This window comes from Bos indicus, chromosome 12 (genome assembly GCF_029378745.1).
Source record: "Bos indicus isolate NIAB-ARS_2022 breed Sahiwal x Tharparkar chromosome 12, NIAB-ARS_B.indTharparkar_mat_pri_1.0, whole genome shotgun sequence".
Lineage (NCBI taxonomy): Eukaryota > Metazoa > Chordata > Mammalia > Artiodactyla > Bovidae > Bos > Bos indicus.
The window spans coordinates 6899235-6908062 of record NC_091771.1 but is presented as its reverse complement, the minus strand read 5'-3'; positions in this window follow the sequence as shown (position 1 = coordinate 6908062).

The window sequence follows — 8828 nt, the reverse complement described above, 5'->3', positions numbered from 1 at the left end:
CAGACACTTGCTGTTCCAAAGAATTAGTGAATATCTCATACTTGAGGCAAATTCTTCCTCTATATGGAATTGGTAACTGTGTGGCTTATAGCTCTGATTACCAGGATTACTCTTTATTACTTGGGAGATTTGTAATTCACCTCAAATTATTTTCTGTTCATGTCTCAGTAGGCTGGTATTTCCTCCTTCATGAAATAAGTTCTAACTCTGTTACAGTCCTTATAGGTGTTCCTGCTGCTCTGGCAATAACTGGAACATGTTGTCTTTAGTTGTCTGGATCCCTTTCTCCCAAGATTGTCTGGATCCCTTTCTCCCAAGATTCTGAATATTTTATAACCACTTATTTATATATCTGAGCTCAGCTTTATATGGATAATTTCTCTACACAGCTTAGTACTGATTCCCAAAATCTTAATTTTGTATCTTCATCTCTAAATGTGTTAGCTGCTTACACTCAGCATCTGTATAACCTCAGTGTTTTGCTTTTGCCTCTTCAATATTCTTAATATCTGTTTAACATGCTTCACTGGTGGCTCAGACAGTAAAGAATCTGCCTGCAATGCAGAAGACTTAAGAAACAGATATTCCATCCCTGGATGGGGAAGATCCTCTGGATAACGGAATGGCTACCCACTCCAGTATTTTTGCCTGAAGAATTTCATGGACAGAGGAGACTTGGAATCTACAGTTCATGGAGTTTCAGAGAGACAGACACGACTGAGCAACTGACGCTTTCAACATGTTTCGAAGTTCTTTCTACAAAGTTTTTCTCTGTAAGAAATCTGGTCTGATTTATCTTCTTACTGACATCTGACCAATAAACTAAATTAACTCAAAGAGTAAGCTCAGAAAACAGGCAAGCAATAAAGAATTTGAAATGGATGTAAATATCTTATCAATGAGAAGTGGGATGCCACCAACCCTTAGCATGCAGGAACATCACAATTAATCAAGGTTTCACCTGTGCTTGAGTGCTTGACTGTGATTAAGTGTTTATAAGGCAAATGCCTTCAGGGACCAAGTTGCTGCTCACTCAAGTGTTATGGAAATAATGATAATTATAAGGATTAGGAGATGGGATGGCTTCTTTTAAGTGCCCTAGAGTGCTTACATAATGAAAATGACAAGCACATGTTTCTAATTTCTCAGCTTGAATAGTGACATGAAACTATAGACCTTCTAGGTGGCCTTAAAAGCATCTCTTATTTATTCAATATTATATGTCCAAGTTAAGGATGAAAATGAGATGCAAAATATAATCATACTGTTTGTACAATTACAATGTCAGTGGAGTTAACAATCTCACAAAATTTATTATGTGACATTTAGGATATTTTTGTGAAAAAGTGAATCCCTCATATCTGGAATGAGAATATTCTTATGATCTCAGATAAAGATGGAGCAATGTTTAAACATTCCCATGTGGTAATACTGAGACCTAAATCTGTCCATAAGTCTTGGAGATAATGAGGGTGGTTGAAGGTGATATGTTTTGTGGAGACCAGTCTTCATTTTGAAAGAAACTTTCTCCATGCCAGTCATGACTCTTACCCTCTGAAAGAGATTAAAAAGTTGTTCATGATAATTCTGACATTTCAGGATATTCTTTACTTCGACCAATGTCCTCCCTCCAGACGCCTGACTTCAAATGAGAAAATGTATAAAAACTATATGAAGTGCAGTTTATAGGTTGCTATGACTCAGACACTACTTAGCGACTAAGCAATGCTTATAATCATATGCTAACTTACTTGAACCATTTATGAAAAAGCAAAGTGGCACATTTTACAGAATTATAAACATGTACAGATTTATAAACATGTCATATGTTACTACGTGGTTACTGCTTCATGAGATGTGAAAAGATGTGACTCATTGCTTTATCATATAAGATGCCTCTTGTACAGAAAAATCATGCATCAGAATTATCTTTTGAAGAGAGAAAAGAAAAAAAAAAAACGTTATTTGACAGGTCTCCTCTATCTTCTGTTTCCACTGATTATAATTTGTTTCAGAGACAGCCAATTCTCCAACACTTACAGATTGCCGTTCCCTTTGAGAAGTTGCTGGGGAAGCCAGATTTGACACATTTTAGCATAGTGCTACATCTAAATTTAAAAGGTATGGGAGGAGTGAAAGTTTCTTGAGTTTGTTTAGATTAGTCCCAGGCATTATTAGTATCATGAAAACCATGCAGATCCATAACATTAGCTCCTGTTAACAGATATTCTTGCTAGATGTAGCTTCAATAATTCTACTGACTGAAGTGATAAACGTGGTAACTGGTGATTGGGAAGACAGGTAAGGTTAAGATAATCTAAGTAATGCATAAAATGCATCTTATAAAAAGGTTCATGAGAATTTTTTTAATGTTTCTGTTCAGTCATCAACTCATATCCAACCCTTCATGATCCCATGAATTGAAGGACACTGCTCCTCTGTCCTCCACAATCTTCCAGAGTGCACAAATTCATGTTCCTTGAGTCAATGATACTTAGATGCAATCTCAAAAACGACAGAATGATCTCTGTTCATTTCCAAGAAAAACCTTTCAATATCATGGTAATCCAAGTTTATGTCCCGACCAGTAATGCTGAGGAACCTGAAGTTGAAGAGTTCTATGAAGACCTATAAGACCTTCTGGAACTAACACCCAAAAAAGATGTCCTTTTCATTATAGGGGACTGGCATGCAAAGTAGGAAGTCAAGAAACACCTGGAGTAACAGGCAAATTTGGCCTTGGAGTACACAATAAAGCAGGGTAAGGCTTAAAGAGTTCTGCCAAGAGAACGCACTGGTCATAGAAAACACCCTCTTCCAACAACACAAGAGAAGACTCTACATATGGACATCACTAGATGGTCGACACCAAAATCAAACTGATTATATTCTTTGCAGCCAAAAATGGAGAAGTTCTATACAGTCAGCAAAAGCAAGACCAGGAGCTGACTGTGGCTCAGATCATGAACTCCTTAATGCCAAATTCAGACTGAAAATGAAAAAAGTGGAGAAAACCACTAGACCATTCAGGTATGACCTAAATCAAATCCCTTATAACTATACAGTGGAAATGAGAAATAGATTTAAGGGACTAGATCTGATAGACAGAGTGCCTGAAGAACTACGGATGGAGGTTCATGCATTGTATAGGAGAGAGAAATCAAGACCATCCCCAAGAAAAAGAAGTGCAAAAAAAAAAAAAAAAAAAAGGCTGTCTGAGGAGGCCTTACAAATAGCTGAGAAAAGAAGAGAAGCAAAAAGCAAAGGAAAAAAGGAAAGATATACCCATCTGAATGCAGATTTCCAAGAATAGCAAGGAGAGATAAGAAAGCCTTCCTCAGCAATCAATGCAAAGAAATAGAGGGAAACAATAGAATGGAAAAGACGAGAGATCTCTTCAAGAAAATTACAGATACCATGGGAACGTTTCATGCAGAGATGGGCTCGATAAAGGACAGAAATGGTAGGGACCTAACAGAAGCAGAAGACATTAAGAAGAGGTGGCAAGAATACATAGAACTGTACAAAAAAAGATCTTCACGACCCAGATAATCACGATGATGTGATCACTGACCTAGAGCCAGACATCTTGGAATGTGAAGTCAAGTGGGCCTTAGGAAGTATCACTATGAACAAAGCTAGTGGAGATGATGGAATTCCAGTTGAGCTCTTTCAAATCCTGAAAGAGGATGCTGTGAAAGTGCTGCACTCAATATGCCAGCAAATTTGGAAAACTCAGCAGTGGCCACAGGACTTGAAAAGGTCAGTTTTCATTCCAATCCCAAAGAAAGGCAATGCCAAAGAATGCTCAAACTACCGCACAATTGCACTCATATCAGACACTAGTAAAGTAATGCTTAAAGTTCTCCAAGCCAGGCTTAAGCAATACATGAACATAGAACTTCCAGATGTTCAAGCTGGTTTTAGAAAAGGCAGAGGAACCAGAGATCAAATTGCCAACATCCACTGGATCATTGAAAAAGCAAGAGAGTTCCAGAAAAACATCTATTTCTGCTTTATTAACTATGCCAAAGCCTTTGACTGTGTGGATCACAATAAACTGTGGAAAATTCTTCAAGAGATGGAAATACCAGACCACCTGACCTGCCTCTTAAGAAATCTGTATGCAGGTTAGGAAGCAACAGTTAGAACTGGACATGGAACAGCAGACTGGTTCCAAATAGGAAAAGGAGTACGTCAAGGCTGTATATTGTCACCCTGCTTATTTAACTTCTATGCAGAGTATATAATGAGAAACGCTGAGTTGGAGAAAGCACAAGCTGGAATCAAGATTGCCAGGAGAAATATCAATAACCTCAGATTTGCAGATGACACCACCCTTATGGCAGAAATTGAAGAAAATGAATGAAAGAGCCTCTTGAAGAAAGTGAAAGAGGAGAGTGAAAAAGTTGGCTTAAAAGTCAACGTTCAGAAAACTAAGATCATGGCAACTGGTCCCATCACTTCATGGGAAATAGATGGGGAAACAGTGGAAACAGTGGCTGACTTTATTTTTCTAGGCTCCAAAATCACTGCAGATGGTGATTGCAGGCATGAAATTAAGAGACGCTTCTCCTTGGAAGGAAAGTTATAATCAACCTAGACAGCATATTAAGATGGAGAGACATTACTTTGTCAACAAAGGTCCATCTAGTTAAGGCTATGGTTTTTCCAGTTGTCATATATGGATGTGAGATTTGGACTGTGAAGAAAGCTGAGCAATGAAGAATTGATGCTTTTGAACTGTGGTGTTGGAGAAGACTCTTGAGAGTCCCTTGAACTGCAAGGAGATCCAACCAATCCATCCTAAAGGAGATCAGTCCTGGGTGTTCATTGAAAGGACTGATGTTGAAGCTGAAACTCTAATACTTTGGCCACCTGATGCAAAGAGCTGACTCATTGGAAAAGACCCTGATGCTGGGGAGAATTGAGGGCAGGAGGAGAAGGGGACAACAGAGGATGAGATGGTTGGATGATATCACTGACTCAGTGGACATGGATTTGGGTGGACTCCGGGAGTTGGTGATGGACAGGGAGGCCTGGTGTGCTGCGGTTCATGGGATCAGAAAGAGTCAGACACGACTGAGCAACTAAACTGAACTGAGTCAATGATGCTATTAACCATCTCATGGTCTGCCACTGCCTTCTCCTTTTGCCTTCTATTTTTCCCATTTTCAGAGTATTTTTCAATGAGTCAGCTCTTAGAATCAGTGTGCCAAAGTATTGGAGCTTCACCATCAACATCAGCCCTTCAAATGTGGATTCAGGGATGATTTCCTTTAGGGTTGACTGATTTAAACTCCTTGCAGTCCAAGGGACTCTCAAGAGTATTCTACAGAACCATAGTTCGAAAGCATCAATTCCTTGGTGCCCAATTTTCTTTATGGTCCAACTCTCACATCTATACATGACTGTGGAAAAACCATAGCTTTTACAATATAGACCTTTGCCAGCAAAGAATGTATCTGCTTTCTAATAGACTGTCTAGATTTGTCCTAGCTTTCCTTCAAAGGAGCAAGCATCTTTTAATTTCATGGCTGCAGTGACTTTTCTCAGTGATTTTGGAGCCCAAGATATAAAATCTTCTGCTGCTTCCATTTTTTCCTCTTCTATTTCCAGAAGTGATGGGACCAGTTGCCATGATATTAGTTTTTTGAATATTAAGTTTAAAGCCAGCTTTTTCACTCTCCTCTTTCACTTTTATCAAGATACTCTTTAGCTCCTCTTTGCTTTCTGCCATAATGGTTGTGTAATCTGCCTATCACAGGTTGTAGATATTTCTCCTGACAGTCTTGATTCCAACTTGAACTTCATCCATCATGGCATTTTACATGATGTACTCTGCATATTAGATAAATAAGCAGGATGGCAATGTACATTCTTGTTGTACTCCCTTCACAATTTGGAACCAGTCCATTGTTCCATGTCCAGTTCTAACTGTTGCTTCTTGACCTGCATACAGGTTTCTCGGGAGATAGGTACAGTGGTGTGGTATTCATCTCTTTAAGAATACTCCAAATTGTGATCCACACAGTCAAAGGCTTTAGCATAGTCAATAAAGCAGAAGTAGATATTTTTCTTGAATTCTCTTGCTTTCTCCATGACTCAGCAACACCTCACTGGTTTCTCTGACTTTTCTAAAACCAGTTTGTATATCAGGAAGTTCTTGGTTCACATTCTGCTGAAGCCTAGCTTGAAGGATTTTGAGCATTACCTTGTTAGCATGTGAAATGAGCACCCCTGTGCAGTAGTTTGAACATTTTTTGGCCTTGTCCTTCTTTGGGGTTGGAATGGAAACTGATCTTTTCTAGTCCTGTAGCCACCACTCAGTTTTCCAGATTTGCCAACATGATGAGTGCAGCACTTTCACAGCATCATGTTGTAGGATTTTAAATAGCTCAGCTGAAATTCCATCAACTCCACTAGCCTTGTTCATGGTAATACTTCTTAGAGACCACTTGACTTCACATTTCAGGGATGACTGACTTTAGATTAGTGACCACAGCATCATGGTTTTCTGGGTCATTCAGACCTTTTTTGTTCTTCTGTGTACACTTGCAACCTCTTCTTAATCTGTTCTGCTTATATTAGGTCCTTTCAGTTTCTATCCTTTATCATGTCCTTTCTTGCATGAAGTGTTCCATTGATATCTTCAATTTTCTTAGAGGGATCTCTAGTCTTTGCTATTCTATTATTTTCCTCTATTTCTTTGCAGTGTTCATTTAAGAACGCCTTTTTATTTCTCCTTGCTATTCTTGGGAATTTTGCGTTCAGATGATTATATCTTTCCTTTTTCCCTTCCCTTTCACTTCTTTTCTTTCCTCAGCTCTTGGTAAAGTCTACTCAGACAACCACTTTTCCTTCTTGTATCTGTTTTTCTTTAGGATGGTCTTGGTCACCACTTTCTGTAGAGTGTTACAAAACTCTATCTATAGTTCTTCAGGCACTCTGTCTACCAGATCTAATCCCTTGAATCTATTTCTCACTTCCACTGTATAATCATAAGGGATCTGATTAAAGTCATATCCAAATGGCTTTTCTCCTTTTTTTTTTTTTTTCCAATTTAAGCCTGAATTTTGCAATAAGAAGCTCACCTTTTGGGCCATAGTTCCAGGTCTTATTTTTGCTGACTGTATAGAGCTTCTCCATCTTTGGCCACAAAGAATGTAATCAATCTGATTTTAGTATCAACTATCTGATGATGTCCATACATAGAGTCATCTCTTGTTGGAAGAGGGTGTTTGTGATGACCAGCGTGTTCTTTTGGCAAAACTCTGTTAACTTTTGCCCTGCTTCATTTTATACTTCAGGCCCAAACTTTTTTCTTACTCCAGGTATCTGTTGACTTCCTACTTTTGCATTTAAATCCCCTGTAGTGAAAAAGAAATATCTTTTTGGTGTTAGTTCTATAAGTTCTTGTAGATCTTCATCGAACTGGTCAACTTCACCTTCCATGGCATTAGTGGTTGGAGCATAGACTTGGGTGTAATGTTGAATGATTTGCCTTGGAAATGAATTGAGATCATTCTGTCATTATTGAGATTGTACTCAAGTACTGCATTTTGTACTCTTATGTTGACTAGTAGGGCTACTCCATTTCTTCTAAAGGATTCTTGTCCAAGGTAGTAGATATAATGGATATCTGAATTAAATTCATCCATTCCATTCCATTTTAGTTTATCAATTCCCAGGATTTTCATGTTCATTCTTGTCATCTCCTGCTTGACTATATCCAATTTACATTGATTCATGGACCTAACATTCCAAGTTCCTATGTAGTATTTTTTTTCCCCACAGCATCAGTCTCTACTTTCACCACGAGCTACATCCATATGTGTGCCGTTTATGCTTTGACCCAGGCCTTGGATTCGTTCTGAAGTTATTAGTAATGATCCTCCACTCTTCCCTAACAGCATATTGGACACCTTTCAACCATGGAGGACTCATCTCCGAATCATATATTTCTGCCTTTTCATATTGTCGTGGGTTCTTGTGGCAGGACTAATGGAGTGGGTGGCCATTGCTTCCTCCAGTGGAGGATGTTCTGTCAGAACTCTTCACTATGACCCATCCATCTTGGGTTGTCCTGCATAGCATGGCTCATTAGTTCATTGACTTAAGTAAGCTCCTTCTTCATGACACAGCTGTGATCCATGAATTTATTTTTATTTGGAGAATAATTGCTTTACAATATTGTGTTGGTTTTGCCACATATCATCACAAATTAGCCATAGGTATATGTATGTCCCCTTCCTATTGAACCTCCCTCCCATCTCTCACCCTTTCTTATCCTTCTAAGTTGCCAAGAGTACCCTCTCCTTCCTTTCTGTGTCCACAAGGGGATCACAATATTAAGTAAAATAAATATCTTTCTCTAAAAATTGCCATATTCTTATGGCTTATTTATTAGTATACTTATTTATGGCTTATTTAGGAGTATAGCTATGACTATAAAAGTACTTAATGTGTGTTGCAGGAGTTATGATATTATTACTAGTATCTACTTAAAAGTAAAATTTTTAAAGTAGAATTCACATTTCAGATTGCTCTATGAGTTATTAGGAAAAGTCATGTGTTTGCTTATGGCATGTGAGGGAAATACTGTTTTACATAAAATTATTTCAATGATGTTTTCAAGTATTACAAAGTGGCCAAAATTATGTAATTAGAATTTAATCTAGCTTGATGTATGCATATATTTATAAGTAATTGTAGTCTCACTTCATAAAAAGTAAAATGCTATGAATAGTGTCTTTTCATGGGATGATTCTGGATAACCTGCAGTCTGAAAAATGATTCACTAGAGATATAATTGCTGTGATTCCATC